This window comes from Nyctereutes procyonoides, unplaced genomic scaffold (genome assembly GCF_905146905.1).
Source record: "Nyctereutes procyonoides isolate TBG_1078 unplaced genomic scaffold, NYPRO_anot_genome, whole genome shotgun sequence".
Lineage (NCBI taxonomy): Eukaryota > Metazoa > Chordata > Mammalia > Carnivora > Canidae > Nyctereutes > Nyctereutes procyonoides.
This window is the reverse complement of record NW_026575049.1, coordinates 56,381,581-56,399,012: the sequence shown is the minus strand read 5'-3', so window position 1 is coordinate 56,399,012 and position 17,432 is coordinate 56,381,581. Positions and strand designations below refer to the sequence as shown.

The window sequence follows — 17,432 nt, the reverse complement described above, 5'->3', positions numbered from 1 at the left end:
AATACAATATTCATGTAAACATACGCTAACCAAGTAATTCTTCAGAGCTGAAAACATGTACATATATATGTGTGTGTGTGTGTGTGTGTGTGTGTGTGTATATATATATATATAAAATACTCAACTGACAGATAAGAATAGTCTTCCTCAAGAATAAGATGATAAATAAACCTGTTCTCTAATTAAACTTTCAACCTTTACGAATGAGATTTTAAGAGCTAGGATGAAAACCGGTGTTCTTGAAGTCAGGAACACACACTTCGAAAGTAAAGTAAACATTTCAAAATGAGAAATCATCCCAATTATCAGGGAAACTCAGAAATTCCTTTAATAGTGGGTACTGATTTAAAAACAAGCAATCAGACAAAAAAACAAAAACAAAAACAAAACCTACCTTTAAAACAAAGAATAAAACACAAAGCGTGGGCTAGCTTCTTTTCTGCTCAAAAGGCACACAAATGTCTTTGCTCCAGGATCATGGTCATCCTTGACTCCACCCCAGGAGATAAGTTGGGTATTTAAGGACAGCTGGCAGCAAAGAGTTGTCAACCCCACTGTGAGAAGGACCAGGCCCCTCTCAGAGAAGTTACCCAACTGATACTTCTGACCACCACTTGCTTCCTAAAAAAGTGACAGGTGTACTCATCCATTCAGAAGTCCAGATAAGGCCACCTTCCAGCCCCTCTGCACCCCCCTACCCTGGGGTGCAGGGACCACTGTGAGCAACGCCTCAACTCTGCCTCCCCAAGTGCTAGACCCAACGTGTGCAGCTGCCTGGAAGTTCACTGAGATCCCTACCCCAGGCTTCAGACAGCCCAGGCACATTAAACCATCAAGCATTTCCCTTGGTAATTTGTGACCATCCTCAAAAAGAATGATTCCCATCAGGTTGGGAGTTTCTAAAGAATCCCTTATTTGGAGAGAGGAAGTCCATGTAGTACAGCTGAGCCCCAACCCCCATCCTGCTCCATCTATCACCAGGCCCAGCCAAGTTTCAGTCTAAACTGTAAAAGGAGCTACCACTGGCCTTCGGTGTTTAAACCTGGAAGAAAGGATATTTGCCTTTTCATGCAGGTCTACTACTCCAATCAAGACTAATAACCACAAAGTACCGCATAGAAACTGCCAGAAAGGGCTTTCTCTCCTAGTGAAAGGGGATTTTACCTCCCTTCCCACTCCTTTCCCTAAGCCCATGAAAAAACCCTCTTAGCACCTTCTTCAGGAGAGGCCAAATAGAACTAAGGTAACAAAGAAGTGCTAGCAAGTCACCTCCATCCATACAATGTCCCAGGGCTTAAACTGGCTTGCACAATCAAGTAAGTACCTTGCCTTTTCTCCTTGAAACAGATCCTAGATCCAAAGATAGAATTTTAAAGAATTCAACCAATACAGGACCCTAAGAAACTTGAGCTCTAGTGTATGCTTTCAATAGTTACAACCAAAACTGGCTCAGTACATACAATTACCCTGAAAACCAATATTCTAATAACCATGTCCATTCCATGTGTGACACTCTTGAGGTAGCTGTTTTAAAGATTCTCTGAAATCTGAAGATAAAAGTAAAATCAGATGTTGTCCGAAGCGTATGGAGATGTCCCTCAAGGGAATTAATCCAACTCTGATGAGAATTCCTTCCAAAACAAAACAGAAAGCACACATTAACTAATGAGAACTTAACTTCTGGTATTTTTCCACTTAAAAAAAATTTTTTTTTCAAAGAAGAAACGTATCTATAATAAAATTTGGATTTTCTGTTTCTTTACCATTTTCCTTTAACATCCCTACCACTAAAAACAGCTCAGGGCAACAGTGCCCATGCCATAGCTATAAATAAGACCAGTAGTAAGATTTTATGTTTTGTCATGCTACATGTATTGACAGGAAGAATAATAAAGATTATCAAGTGATTATTTCGACTGCCAAAATTTGACATCTTTAGCCTAAGATTGAGAACGTGGCCCTTATTTGTGAGAGGAGTACGTGCAGCACAGGGAAAAAGTTTAATAGGCTAAAAACCAAAATGTTAACTGCCTGCTGCTGGGAGTCACTGGAATTTCAATTTTCTTCTTTGTATTCACTTTTATTTTGCATATGATCTACAATAAACATTTATTATTTTGGTAATTAAATATTTTAAAGCTTTTATGTTAGATGATTTTTAAAATGCTTTTTTTTTTTTTTTTTTTATGATAGTCACAGAGAGAGAGAGAGAGGCAGAGACACAGGCAGAGGGAGAAGCAGGCTCCATGCACCGGGAGCCCGATATGGGATTCGACCCCGGGTCTCCAGGATCGCGCCCTGGGCCAAAGGCAGGCGCCAAACCCCTGCGCCACCCAGGGATCCCTATGTTAGATGATTTTATGCTAATTTATAACTATGAAAATACATATTCTTCATAAGCCATTCAGAAAAAACTATGCATACTGTATAGGGTAGCAGACCCTGTCAAATATTCAAGGATTCTAAGGTTAAAAAATGAATATTTTAACTTTTAAGACTATTGTACTCACTGTAAAAGCACTCCCATGTTACAGATTTAAAAATACAATGGAAAATGTTTAAACATCACAGATCAAAATAAATAAGCATTGTTTTAGGGAAGAATCGAAGTTTTCCTTCCCCTTTAAGTAAGAGAGGGAGGGGGAGTAAACCATGGTAAGAATATGTATCATCCCACCCCAATAACAGTACAGCTGATAAAAGAACATTCCAGAAAAATGTACAGCTCTTGAATGTTCAGATTTGGCCTTGAAGCAAACATACTAGGACAACAATTATCCCTAAACTGCTACCCAAGAGGGTAAGGAAACAAGGAACTGTCACTCAGAGCCAGAGGCAAGAGCCATAGAGGCTGATCTCCTGGAGGATGTTTTTACCCAGCTCCCTTGTGCCCCAGTTCCTACCATCTTTTCCCAGACTCTGTGGAAGTAATAAAATACCAAGAGTCTAACAAACTGCGTATTTAAATAAGGAATGGAAAATTTTTTTCAGAATTTCAGCACTCTTTACACTTTTAGTATTAAGACTGGTTTTCTTTAAGTTCTGGCAGAAAAAAAAATGAATAGCAAAGGGTATATTTAGCTGATAATCTTTTTACTTGCTAGCTTTTATCCATCTAAAATGAGGCTTATCATGGTGTTAGGTTATTTTTTGATAAAAAGCAAGAGTTTATTGTCAAGTACTTCCAAAAATTTGGGAAATGTGGAGAGATGAAATTAGAACTCTTCCATAATCCCATCACCAAGAGAGAACCACTTTCTAAACATAGGCATATTTAATTATACATATATGCTGCCAAAGAATAAATTCCGCTTATTTATACATCATTCTGCATTTCATCCTAGTTCATCTGTTGGTAAAAATCTGTAATGATGTTCTAATACAGACTTTACTGCCCAACCAATGGCTTCAAGTTAAAGATCAGAAACAGAAGGAAGATTCTACATCAGAAATGTAAAATGGTCCTAAAAGTCATTCAGGTGTTTAATCTCATAGCTTAGAGTTTATAAAGAATGGAATTATGACACCTATAAACAAAAGTCAATTTTAAAGTAATCTTGAAAAAAAATAATCTTGAAATTCTAATATCTTATTTTAGCCTAAAACTCTTCTCAATCAACCACCTATAACTGATGGTAGAAAAAACACAAAATTTGTGGAAGTAAATTAGTTCATTTCTACAAGCTACCTTTTACAAAGTGCCATTACAGTTGGGAATTTGGGCAATAAAACAGAAGAACTATTTCCTCCCAAACATTTCCCCCAAAGATGAAGGGCAGTGTGATTCATTCCTGAAATCCACTTTTAAAATGTTATCTCCACAAAATTCCCCAGTTTAGAAGTCTTAAAATAGCCCTCTGCCTCCTTTCATGGTGGAGATTACTCAATCATACATACACCTATCTCTCTTTCTCACCTATGTGATCAAGAGAGAGAAGCAATATCATACATACGCATACATAAGAATTTCCTTTCGTATATAGAAGGAAGGATATTATTAAAATTCATTCCTCTCACTCTTAGCCTACAATATTCCCAAAAGGTAAGAAACCATTAATTGGAAGTAATATAAATCTGGAGTTATTTTTATTTTAAAACTTTCATTTAGAATTTTGTCTACTTCTCTGAGCAATTCCAATGAAACATGATGGTCCTAGGGTTACAAAATTAGCTTCAGCAGTGGTGCTTTTGCTCCCACAAGTGAGAACAAGAGTGTCACAGAATCCCATTGCCCTCTTTGTCTAAGCGTGCAGTTTGGAAAGACTAAAGAATCCTGCCTGGTCTTCCCCACCTTTTCAGCTCTACTCAGGTTAGTGTAGTCAAATCAGCCTTCCATCACATCTGAATGCTCTACTTCTCTCTCAGATTTATACCCTAAAGATGCTAACCTACTCATTTTTTCTCTGCTCTTAGAAACGTGTACAGAGGGACCCCTGGGTGGCGCAGGGGTTTGGCGCCTGCCTTTGGCCCAGGGTGCGATCCTGGAGACCCGGGATCGAATCCCACGTCGGGCTCCTGGTGCATGGAGCCTGCTTCTCCCTCTGCCTGTGTCTCTGCCTCTCTCTCTCTCTCTCTCTCTCTCTCTGTGACTATCATAAATAAATAAAAAAAAATTTAAAAAAAAAAAGAAGCGTGTACAGAAGGACAGATAACACAATCCTTTGGAAGTTTAAACTATTCCTTAATAATGATATATAAGGGGCCAGGTTTTTTTCTTTCCCTTTTTCCTTACAATTAAGTGTTGCTTGATTTTTTGATTATTAAAAAACCGTCCACATGGTAGTCTATTATGTTTACTGTACTCTATTTGTAAAAGATTTCAAAACTCAGAATGAGAAAGAAACATTAAGTCATAGGATTTCCTTTCTTGTAAGAGAGGAAATCATCCATCAAGCCACCATGCAAAGCATTAACATTTTAATGTATTTCCTTCCAGTCTTGTTTAATATAACAAAACTGGACCTATACCCTATTACATAGCTTTGTATAAAGGTATTTCCACTGATTATTATATTGTTAGCATTTTCCCAACTCAGCAGTGTTCTACCAAGCTATTATTTTAAGCACTATACCGAATTCCATTCGAACCCTGTGCCATAATTTGAGCATGTCTCATTTGCTTTTTCACTATAAATACTGGTAAGAAAATCCTTGTTTAAAAACCTCTGCCCTTGGGCGCCTAGGTGGCTCAGTCGGTTAAGCTTCTGCTTTTGCTCAGGTCATGATCCCAGGATCCCGGGATGGAGCTCTGCATTGAGGCTCCCTGCTCCGCGGGGAGCCTGCTTCTCCTGCTCCCTCAGCCTGCTACTCCCCCTGCTTGTGCTCACACTGTCAAGTAAATAAAGTCTAAAACAAAAACGAAAACACCTCTGTCATTTTTATTTCTTTCTTCTAGATTAACAGAACTACAAGTGCGATTTCACTGTAAAAAGTATAAACATTAAAAAAAGTATAAACATTTACAGTTTGTGTGTGTGTGTGTGTGTGTGTGTGTGTGGAGAGAGAGAGCGCGCACGCCCAGTGTTTTCTACTGTTTGTATTAATCCAAATATTCTCCCAATAGGTAATGTAGAGCTCCTATTTCATAGCATCCCAGAAAGCATTATTTACCCACCAGTTATAGTGGGAAAATTAATCTAATTGTTTTGGGTTTCACATTACTGGTGAGTGTGAACAATTTAATATAGTTCTAGTTATCAGCTTCCTTGATTTCTTCTTTTACAAACTATCTGTTCATATCTTTTCCCCAAATAGTAGGGTTTTAGTGTTTCCTTGTTTGTTAAAAATAAGTATTAGTTAGGTTTGCCTTTCCTATAATTTAGACATGACACATAAGGACAAGTTTAATGTAGAGTGAACTCAGCATTATTTATCTGAATGATGGTATTGTTTACTGGAATGTATCTTTTCTGAATAAATCAAAATATTTATTTGAAATAAAACATAAAATTGAAATAAACTAAGCAAAATGTCCATGTCTCATGATAATTAAAATGTATTGTGGATAGACCATAGATTATCTCACTTAGTTTTAATAATCCTTTGTGATAGGCACCACCATGCAGATAGAGAACTGAGGGACACAGAGAGATCAAGGTAGTTTACCCAAGGTCACTCAGCCTATACATGGTGTCCTCATCCACTTAGGTCACCTCCCATCTATTCACTGTACAAGCACTTGGCACAGGATTGGGCCATCACAGCCTTTCTCCCCTGTCTCCCCTCCTTCTCATTCCCTTGGCTACCACCATAACCTGCTCCCTTAACCTCTGGACCCTTATAACCACCTATTTCCTGTCTCCCTGCTCTTGGTTTCTTCCTGTTCCACTCTATTTTGAACTCTGCCAGAGTGCTGTGTCACTCTAATATCTTACCATCACAGAATTTTAGGGATATACAGGATCTTAAAAATTAGGCATGAGATCCAATCTAATGGTAGTTACTGCCCAGAATACTATATTGAGAATGTTACTGAGCCTCTATCTTAGCTCTATGGAAAAAGAGTGTCGTGGCTGATTTTCTAGGTCTGCCAGGGAGGGAGGGAATGGTGCCCACATGCCAGGTTTTAACCCCCCACTATAATTTCATCTAACTTTTTCATTTTATAAATTTAGAGCCAGACCAGAAAGGTAAATGGCTTGCAAAAGTCACACACCAAATCAACAAGAAGTCTTTTATCTCCTGGGGACATACAGAGAATATATTCTGTACAGTAAAGCATATGGTCATTATGTTCAGAAACTAAATCTTAGCATTAAACCAGCCCCACACCACCATCACTTTAACCCAATTTCAAGCCCTGGCAAAAGAAGATATCCAATAATTGTTTACTGCATCAAAAACAATACTGCAGAGTAATCTTAGAGTAACAGCAAAGAGAGAACAGTAGTATATATGCTTCTGGGTAAAAAGAACTATAATTACACTACTTTCTAGAACAGGAACCTCAGCTGACAAAGGGTTTCCCATAAGTGGTCTTTACAGCCTGTGCTGATCAATATAAAAATTCTACTGTAACACAGCCTCTTAAAAAGATGTATTACAGAATAAGCTGTTTATTAGCTCTTTTGACATAAAAATATCAAGGTATTTTTTGAAAGCATTTGAAAGAGGTCAGTGGCTCAGGCAGTTTGAAGAGAAACTAGTGGACCTATTATTAACCGAACACCTACTATGTACCTAACACTGTATAAGGAAGTATTATCATTTCCATTTTACTGATAAGGAAACTGTGGTTTCAAGAGTAATGAACTAGCCTAAGGCCAGAACCTAGCTGTGGCTGCAGGCTAGTATACAAAAGCATTAGGATCTGAGCCCAGATCTGTTTGACTCCAAAACTAATGCTTATTCCCAATTGAAAAAAATTCTCCTGCAGTAACAAAATTGTTCTCACAAACCTTAAAGGACCAGAACCGATTACAACTCTACTGGAATTATGAATGACTATTCATCAAAAGAAACCACAAAGAGTTTTTAAAAACAAAAACACACACTGGGAGATAAGGTTTAAACGCATATAATCCACAAGGAGTAGCAGGCAATCTCCATAAGGAATTCCTACAAAATCAATAAGAAACAAATCTAAAAGATAAATAGGCAAAAAGCTTAATAGGCACTTCACAAAAGGAGGAACCCAAACGGCCAATAATATATATACCTAACCTCAATAATCAGGGAAATGGCAAATAAAAATCACAATGAGTTAACATTTCAAAAATATCAACAGGACATTTTAAAGTCTGGTAAATGAAGTAGTCTGACAAAATTATGGAATGATCGTAACATGTACACTACTAGTAGGAATACAAGTAGTACAATCACTTGAGAAAAATAGTTCAGCATATCTAGTAAGGCTGATATACACACCCAATCATCCAACAAATTTCATTCTTCAGAGAAAGAGACAAATAAGGTGTGTGTTTGCATCTATCTCCACACATGTATTAAGAGACAAGTAGAAGACATATTCACAGCAGCCTTTTTATAAGAGCAAAAAAACTGAACCAGTCTAAATATCTACAGAAGGAATCAATAAGCTGTAGTAGAATACTATATAGCAGCAAAACTCAATGAACCACAGCCACAAAAGGAATGAGTCTCAAGAATATAATGTTAATCTAAAAGTGCAAATCACAAAAAAAAATATGTAAAGTGTAATTTCTTTAACATAAAGTTCAAAACCATACAAAGAAGAATTTTTTTTTTAAAGGACAACCCATAAAGAAGAGCAAGGGAATGGTAAGCACAAAACTCAGGACAGTGGTTGCTTCAGATGGGGTGACAGATATATGATAATAAGGTTCTCCTCTAGGTGGTGGTTGCCTGAGTGTCCGCTGGTTTATGATTCTGTAATGTATCTTTCAGGAGTATTATTTTTGCATGTACAAATCACTTTAAAAAGACATTCAGAAGGGCAAGCCACTGAATATACCAGGAGAAGTTCCTGATGACAGAGAACAAGATGTCAGAGGACAACAAAGGGGGCTGAGGGGACCTTATCCTCAGGGGTGTAGCTTCCTGGACTCCAGTTCTGCTGTCTCAAAGCCAATGCCTTTTTTTCTAGGCAGGGAGGGGAGACTGTTTTTCAACTGTAGAGGTATTCTAGAAAAGAACTGAAAAACCTGAGTAATCTAAATAAACTATTAAAAAAATAGGGCTCTTCCACCTAAAAATTAAAAAAACTTTGTGAAGTATTTCTGTATTAAATGATTTACCAAAAAATAAATAAATAAATAAATAAATAAATGATTTACAATCACGCATCCTTTTCTTCAACACCACTTAGTGACAGAAGGGGGAAAATGTGCTTGCTGATACTTCAGCAAAAGTAAAGACAAAAGAAAGACACTAGAAGGAACCTTTTGATATGGAGGTACCTTGGCTGAAGGAGTAGAGCAGTTTCTCCATTTAACAAGCATACACAAGTCACTTAGGGGTCTTGTTAAAATGCAAATTATGATTGGATAGGTCTGGGATGAGACCTCGAAGAATCTGCACTTCTAACAAGCTCCTGATGTGATGTGGCTGTTCCACAAACCTTACTACCATAGCAGGAGACATTACGAAACCCCTGCTCCAATGATGTCTAAAAACAGAAGTATGGGTGTCTCTAATTGGGAGTTTCATTTTCTCCACCAAGATAAAGAAATGGACGATACTATTCCTACACTATATAAAGCTGGGTACAGGATAACTGTTACCAGAAAAATCAAGAATACTAAACTAGATCTTTTGCAAAGAAAAGGTGTTCTGAGACGGGCGCCTGGGTGGCTCAATAGGCTAAGCGGCTGCCTTTGGCTCAGGTCATGATCCCAGGGTCCTGGGATCGAGTACCCGCATCGGGCTCCCTGTTCTCACCTCTCCCTCTGCAGCTCCCCACAGTGTTCTTTCTCTCTCTCACCCTCCCTCTCTCTCTCATAAAGCATTAAAATAAAAAGAAGAAAAGAAAAGGTACTCTGAGAGAGCAAAGCCTGAAAACTTGAAAGAGAAATCCACGAGAGAAGTTTTACTCACTTCGACAAACGTACAGAAGTAGCCTTTCCAGAAGGAGTATTAACCCTTTCCTTATGGAAGAACGGTTTCCCAGTGGTATTGAAGAAGCCAGGACTGCCATAAGGAAATCCACAGGACAATAATTAAAGACTGATTATAATGCAGATGTTTGTCATGGCCCAACATAATTAAAGGAGCATCACAGCACTGTATACATACGTATGTATGTGCGAATAGCTCTCGAATTCTAATAGGCTCTTAAAAAAAAAGTTTATTATTTTAACTGAAACCACATCAAATAATTTCCACTCATCATGTCTGTTTGTTTAGTAGTAGTAAAATCCTTCCATCTCAAAATAGTACTTCTACATGTAGAGTCACGCTTTCATACCGCACTCAATAACCACTCAAACTCTTCCAAAGAAACGCCAATGCCAAGGCTCTGCTAAGGATGTGTCACAAGTAGAGTGAGGTCTTCTTACTCGCTCCTACAACATCACAGACTGTTGTTACTAGTCTCACCCGGAGAGATGCTCTGCACAGAAAGCCTGCACAGCAGGAGCCGACCAAGTGACAGCAGCTCCCTCACTGTCCCAACACTTACTCTCAGATGAAGGGTTTGGTTAGTCCAGAGATGACACAGTTACAAAGACTGTAACCTAACAGAATTCTGCACCTGGTGTGTAAGTCAGAACAGCTAAACCCCTGCGCCATCAACACAGGATGTTTTTTACAACATAATAAATCCAAAATGTCTGGGTAATCCATGGAAACCATACTCCCAAGCATCTTCACACATCACAATTTCATACAATCAAACCAATGATGAAACCCAAATTCAAAAAAATCTTACATTTTAACAGCCCTCTATTAGAGAAACTCAAAATAATGCACGTAAACCACGCAATTTACGTTCAGTTCTACTCTGCAGAGACATAAAATCAAATGCCACTAAGCTGAATGCATTAGAGATTTTTAAAAAACAAAAGTAGATATGCCCTTGCGTTGAAACATTGACCTTCCCTTCCAATTACCGTACTGAAATTGCCTTTTTCACAGATACATTTTAGAAGGGGGGACATTTAGATGTATCCCATTTGCCATCCTGCACTGAATAAATTAATTGTAGCAGTGACATTTAGAAGAGAAACCCCGTGTTCCCAACCTAAACAGGTAAGGACACTGGGAATCATCTCCTTCTGACCAGATACCAGCCACAGAGGCCTTGGTGGTCTGCCTCTCTCCAATCCCCCTCCTGGGCCACATCTGCAAAAAAAAAAAAAAAAAAAATACGTACACAAAAAATACATACACAAACGCAGTCAGTTGCCATGATAATCCCATTAGTCATGACAGGATACTTAACCTGGCTAGCCACATCAATCTGAATACCAATTTAGCAACAACCACACCACTCACCTATTAATCTTTAAAAAAATAATAATAATAATCCAAATCTGTTAACTGTGCTTGATTTACAGGGAGAAAAAAAAAAAGCAAATGATGAACGCAAAGCAAACACAGGTTAAAGAAACAATTCACCATCCGTCAAAAAATACGCTCCTTTTAAAACAACGGACTGAACCTTAACATTTTTTAAAATGTCTCAGATGCGTAAGAACTAAAACCCATCAGTCATTCCACCTCAAAAAATAAAATGGTTTCCTGTAGGAACACTCATATTCTTAATAGGAACTAACCGAAGACAGAGGTCCTGTAACGTCATCGCTACCGAAGCTTCAATTAATCAACTTTTTTCACAAATGAAGAAATCGGCGGGTGGCTGGGCTGCAGTCACAGGCGGTGGGTAATGCACAGAACCGCCCTGCGACTCGCAACACCGACTGCACCGCGGCCTGCGCACCCCACGGGCCCGAGCACCCGCAGCCCCTCCCTGCGCTCAGGTACCTCGGGGAGCTCGCAGGCCCGTCCGCAGCCGCAGGCCGGCCCCCAGCCTGCACTGGCGCTGCAGGACGCCCCTCCGTCCGAGCGCAGCCCCCCGGGGCGGGCGGGGTCACCCCAAACCGCAGGCCCTCCCCGCCCCCACGCCCACGGCTAGGGGACCCGGTCCTCCGGCCGCCGCATCCCGCCGAAGCAGCAGGACAGGCTTGCGGCAGCGACGGCCTCGGCCCCGGGCGGCCCCGGGCGGCCCCGGGCGGCCCCGGGCCTGGGTGGGGCCGGGCGGGGGCCCAGCCCCGGCAGCGAGAACCGGGGGAGGCTGCGATGCTGCTGCATTGTGCTGCATCACGGCGAGGGCACCGGGAGCCATCCATCTTGCCAAAAATGCACATCCCCGCCCAACTAACCCCCACCGCATCCGTTCGGCTGCTCTGCTGAAGCCCCCCCCCCCCCGCCCTGTCCCCGCTCTGGGGCCCGGCTCCGGATGGGAAAAACCACGGACCGGCTTCGGATACTGACCTCGCCAGCGCTCCCCTCCCCATCGGACGGCGGGCACTTGGCATCTCTCCTCTCGCAAAAACAAAGGGAAGGCTCCCCCCCACCAAGAAAATCAAAAAATAAAAATAAAGAAAGAGGGCCGCGGGCGCGGGGTGAGGGATGAGGACCAGAGGGGCTCCCGGCCCACCCCCGCCCCAAGGCCGGCCCCGAGGGTCCCCGCGCTGGTACAAACCTGTTGAGGGGCCGGTGGCTGGAGCTGGAGGGCGGGCGCCGCCGCGGCTCGGCGCCCCGAGGCGGCTCACGCCCAGCCCTGGGAGAGCGGGGACGGCGGAGAGGGCGGGGGGCGGGCGCGGGGGGGCCGCCGCCTCCGGCTCAGCTGCAGCGCGGCGCAGCGGGGACCACGCCTGGCCGCATCCCCCGGGCCGCCGCGCCCCCGCCGCCCCGGCCGCAGGGAGGGCGCCCGAGAATACGCGCCCCCCGCTGCCCCCTCCGCACCCACCCCCGCGCAGGGGCCGCTGCGCCCGGCGGGAGGGAGGCGGCGGCGGAGGCAGAGGAGGGATCGGCGCCGCTGCGCCCGAGGATGGGGCTGGGCGGGCGCGGTGCGCACGGGGGAGCTGCGGCCGCCCCACTGCGGACCCGCCGCCCCTGCCCGCAGCGCCCGCGCACGAATAAGCACCGGGGCCCCCGGCTCCGCGGCCGCCCCCGCCCGGGCTCCGCAGCCTCCCTGCCCCCACGCCGCTCCCGGGGCGCCGGGCCAGCGGCGGGGCAGCGGCGGGGCAGCGGCGGGGCAGCGGCGGGGCAGCGGCGTCCTCCCGGCCCGGGCCCGCGCCCCTCCTCCTGCCCTCCCGCCGCCCGGGAGCCCGCCGGGCGGCAGCCCCAGTGAGTTGGCATCTTCCAGCCCGCCCCCCCCACCTACCTACCTACCTCCCGCGGGTCAGGGGGGTGGGGGCGCCGGGGTCCCGTCCTCCTCCCGCTCCTCGGCGGCCGGGCGGGTGGGCCGGGAGGCGACTCCGCGGGGCTGTCCGCGGCTGGGGCCGGGGCTCACAGGACGGGACCGGTGGGCGCTGCTGCGCGGGGCTGCGCGCTCGCTCCGGGCGGAGAGGCGGCCGAGGGAGGGACTGGAGGAATCCGCAGCCTGCACGGCGACAGCTGCACTGATTCCGGGGGCTGGGCGGGAGCGCGGGGCGGGGGGAGAGGGGGCGAGGGGCGGGGAGAGGCGGCGCGGACGCCGGGAGCGCGCAGCCCGGCGCGCGCCCCCGCTCCCTCCCGCACGCCCTGCGCGCTCCGCTCGGCTCGCCGCTGCGCCCCCGCTCGGCGCCGCCCGGAGCCCCGCAGCCCCCCCCCCGCCCCCGGCGCCTGCTGCGCGCGCTGGCCGAGCTCGGGCGCTGGCTGCCCGGGCCCGGCGCCCGCCGCCGACCTCGCCCTCCGCGGGGGGACCCAGCGGGGCTGCTGGCCTAGGCTGGGTGGGCACCGCCGCCGCCGCTACCCGGGCCCAGGGACAATGGGGGCTTTGTCCCCGCGGCCGGCGAGGGCCAATTTCACGTTTAATTTGAGGCTAATTTGATTATCGCCTTGGAAAGGGGCAGCCTAATTCTCTACGTGATTTGTGCAGCCTCTTTTCGCCCGCGATGTCTGCGTTCGGAGGGCGGCGGCGTGTTGGGGTGGGGGGGTCGGTTTTAGGCTCTAGGTGGTGATGCGGTCCGGGATCCGCCCAGCCTGCTGCAGAGCGACGGGGACCTCTCCGTGGGAAACCTGGGGCGGGGGGCGGGGGGCAGGGGGATGCTCCTCGGCCAAGTCAAGCTCTTCCCCCTCGTTGTGAGGGCGTCTTCCCCCGGTCCCTCCGGGAATCTGCGAACGGACCCTACAAGTGGCTTGTGCAAGTCCCGCCTCTGGGCGTCCTGGCTCCCTTTCACCTGGCCCCGGGTGCCCTTCCCGAGCCAGCCTGGCGGAGGGGGGTCCTCCGGGCTGCAGTGCCAGCCCCGCGATGGCTCCGGGGCGTCGCTTCTCCCTCCGACCCGCAGACGCCGGACCTTGGGGCGCGTGCCGACGCCCCTTCTCAATAGCTTGCCCACCAGCCGATCCCCCAGGCCGTGTAGAAATTCTAGAACCGCCACTGCCGGGGAGAAAAGATGGTGTCATCCCCGTGTCCACGAATAGAAACGCTCTTTAGAGAGCAGAATCTAGGGAAACTGACGTTGGGCCTGCTGTGTAGGTGCCCAGCGGCGGCACTGTGAGCTTTCAGAGGCAACAGGGCCCTTCTCCCTGAAGATCCGCCCCTCAACCCCTGAATTTAAAAGCAAAGATAAACACATCATGCTTATGTCGCAAATCGATTGGGGGGTTGATAGGTTTCTGTTTTTGCACGTATTTTTTAAATGAATCTTTTAGCGTGAATCTAAATGAGATTGTTCCAGCAAAGTGAAGAGGATGTTTCCTCTCGGTGCTTCACCATCGAGTTTGAATGTTTGTACCAATGATCACTTCCGATACATATGAAAAACTCCTGGGAAAAGCAAATAATTTGACATTTTTATCAGTTGATCAACACCTCCAGAAGGTGAACTCTCCCAAGGACAGGGTTCTATTGTCCGTCTGTTTGTTCACTGTTTGTACCTAGCAGGCACTTAGGAGGTGCTCAAAAAATATTTGTTGAATTGAATTGTACAGAAGCAACATGTAAGTGGCTGCCCTCATTAGGTAATACAGGAAATCCACCAGGAATGAAAGCTGTTTCCCTTTCACTTATTTTGCTCCATGGCCCTCAGCAGCACTTCCCCACCCACAATGTTAATGAAATACCAAAGAAAACAATGGCAATTCTGGAAAATGCCTGCTTAAATTCTTCCAATATTATTCAGAAATGGTGACTCTTAACAGCTTCCTTTATCACAGATAACACTACTTGAATAAATCTTCATTTGATGAGTGAGTCACTGTCCCTACCCCATTCCACTCCCACTTAATTTTTTAAAATTTCTTTCGAAAAGGGAGGGCACACACAACCTTAGCAAGGTACTCTAGTAAAATGCCAAAGTATTTCAAAAATGTAAAAGGCAAGGATTCGGAGTTGCACTATAAATACCTGAGTTCTCACCAGACTTTCACTATAAATACACTATAAATCACTCGCAATTTTGAATTCTTACCCTTTGGTGGGGAAAAAAAAATCATCATCTAGGAGAACCCAGTAGACCACTGACCAAAAAAAAAAAAAAAAAAAAAGGTAACAGGTCAAAGAAAAGATAGTCTAAATATGGAGAGATTATTGAAGAAGACATATATTTCTGCAAAAGGAAAGAATCTAGAAAAAGATGAAAAGCCTTAGTCAGTAATCATGGTAATTCAAAAAGATTATTCTCAAATCCCTCAGAAGCAGCTTTGTTGAAGTTCTTCCTCACATCAGAAACCAAGATGATTTAAAGGAACCTAGAACTCCTTGATATCATGTCTGAAACATTATAGTACTACTCTCCATTTTTAAAACCACATAATTATATATGGCTTTTTCTCCCATAGAATATATATATTCATATATAAATTGTTATTTTAACTTTCCATTTAAAAATATAGGGCAAGTTAAAAATAGATCTGCCCTACCACCCAGCAAGTGCACTGCTGGGGATTTACCCCAAAGATACAGATGCAGTGAAACCCCGGGACACCTGCACCCCGATGTTTCTAGCAGCCATGTCCACAATAGCCAAACTGTGGAAGGAGCCTCAGTGTCCAACAAAAGATGAATGGATAAAGAAGATGTGGTTTATGTATACAATGGAATATTACTCAGCCATTAGAAACGACAAATACCCACCATTTGTTTCGACGTGGATGGAACTGGAGGGTATTATGCTGAGTGAAGTAAGTCAATCGGAGAAGGACAAACATTATATGGTCTCATTCATTTGGGGAATATAAAAAATAGTGAAAGGGAATAAAGGGGAAAGGGGAAAAAAATGAGTGGGAAATATCAAGGAGGGAGACAACATGAGAGACTCCTGACTCTGGGAAACGAACTAGGGGTAGTAGAAGGGGAGGTGGGCGGGGGGTGAGGGTGACTGGGTGATGGGCACTGAGGGGGGCACTTGATGGGATGAGCACTGGGTGTTATTCTATATGTTGGCAAATTCAACACCAATAAAAAATAAATTTATAAAAAAATGTAGGGCAAAATATTGTCAATATATATATATATAAATCACTATAGACTAGGTTATGTTATAATACACGATTCCCAAATCTTAGTATAATACACAAGTTCCAAATCAGCAAAGGTTAATTTATTGCTTATATAAAATCAGCTGTGATTCCAAGAGACTCTCTGGGGAAGGCTGCCTTCTTTGTGTCAGCTCAGCATTCCAGAATGCTTTAATCTTATGGTACCTCCATGTCAGTAGGTACCTCCACAATCTTTACTGTAAGGGAAGAGCATGATGGAGGGCTAAGTACCAGCAACTAAATACTCCCACCCAGAAATGACACAAGGTTACCTCCACTCAACATTTCATTTGCCAAAGCAAGTCATATAGCTCCACTTGAAACCAGATATTGATAAAACAATAGTAGAGTCTGCCTGTTTTATTTAGAAAAGAGAGAATGATTACTTACAGTATTTCCTTGGTTACATTAAATTGACCCAGTTAAAACCTATCTCTTATTGTACTGATAATAACCTAAAATGTTAAATTCAGAACACATTTTGAAAATTTGAATAATTTTTTTTCATCTCTATTTACTCCAAAACTTGACTTCCTTTCAACTCTGAACTAGTCTGAGAAGTTTCCTCAAAGTAGAAATGCTCTATTTGGGGCTTCACACATACTAATTTTGCACTGGGGAAGCCTAAAGACTTACATGTTTGAGCTGACAATATCATGAGTGAATAGTTTTTGAGCACTAATATCATAGTTACTGATGTAGAGAATAATTCACTCTTTCATTTATTCAAGAAATATATATGCCTTGGGGCACCTGGGTGGCTCAGTCGGTTAAGCATCTGCCTTCAGCTCAGGTCATGATCTTGGGGTCCTGGGATCGAACCCCATGACGGCACCCTGCTCAGCAGAAAGTCTGCCTCTCCCTCTCCTTCTGCCTCTTCCTGCCCTCACCTCGTGGTCTCTCCCTCTCTCAAATAAATAAATAAAATCTTAAAAAAAAAAGAAATATATATGCCTTAATCTGTTCTAGGCTCTGAAATATAGCAATGGGTAAAACAGTAAAAAAAAATCACTGCCCTCATGGGTCTTCTATTCTAGTAGGATGGAAGTCAATCAGTCAATCAATAAACAAATAAACAAGTAAAATATATGTATGATGATAGATCTGAATAACCTAAATATGTAGAAATAATATTTATAAAATGATGAGAATGAGTGGCCTCAGCTTTCTATGAATCCTCAAATTTTCTATTAATAAAAATAACCGTAAGTAGCAATTGTAAAATGCTTTCTAGTTTTCAAAGCGCTTTTGCAAATGTATTTTTGTTCTTTTTGTTAGTTCTGTGGAGAAGATATTTACCCCATTTTATAGGTTACAAACTGAAGACA

General features: G+C 44.0%; 1 protein-coding gene across 2 annotated transcripts in view; it reads right to left on the bottom strand.

Annotated features, from left to right (window-relative positions):
• SPTBN1 (spectrin beta, non-erythrocytic 1) overlaps positions 1 to 13,027 on the bottom strand; it is a 199,436-nt gene extending 186,409 nt beyond the window's left edge. Inside the window, exon 1 of one of the 2 annotated variants that reach the window (XM_055329366.1) lies at positions 12,810 to 13,027. The gene's annotated coding sequence lies outside the window, so the exon portion shown is untranslated. The remainder of the gene's footprint in view (positions 1 to 12,809) is intronic. The other variant, XM_055329365.1, reaches the window with a different exon arrangement.
• Between the last annotated feature and the right edge of the window lie 4,405 nt (positions 13,028 to 17,432).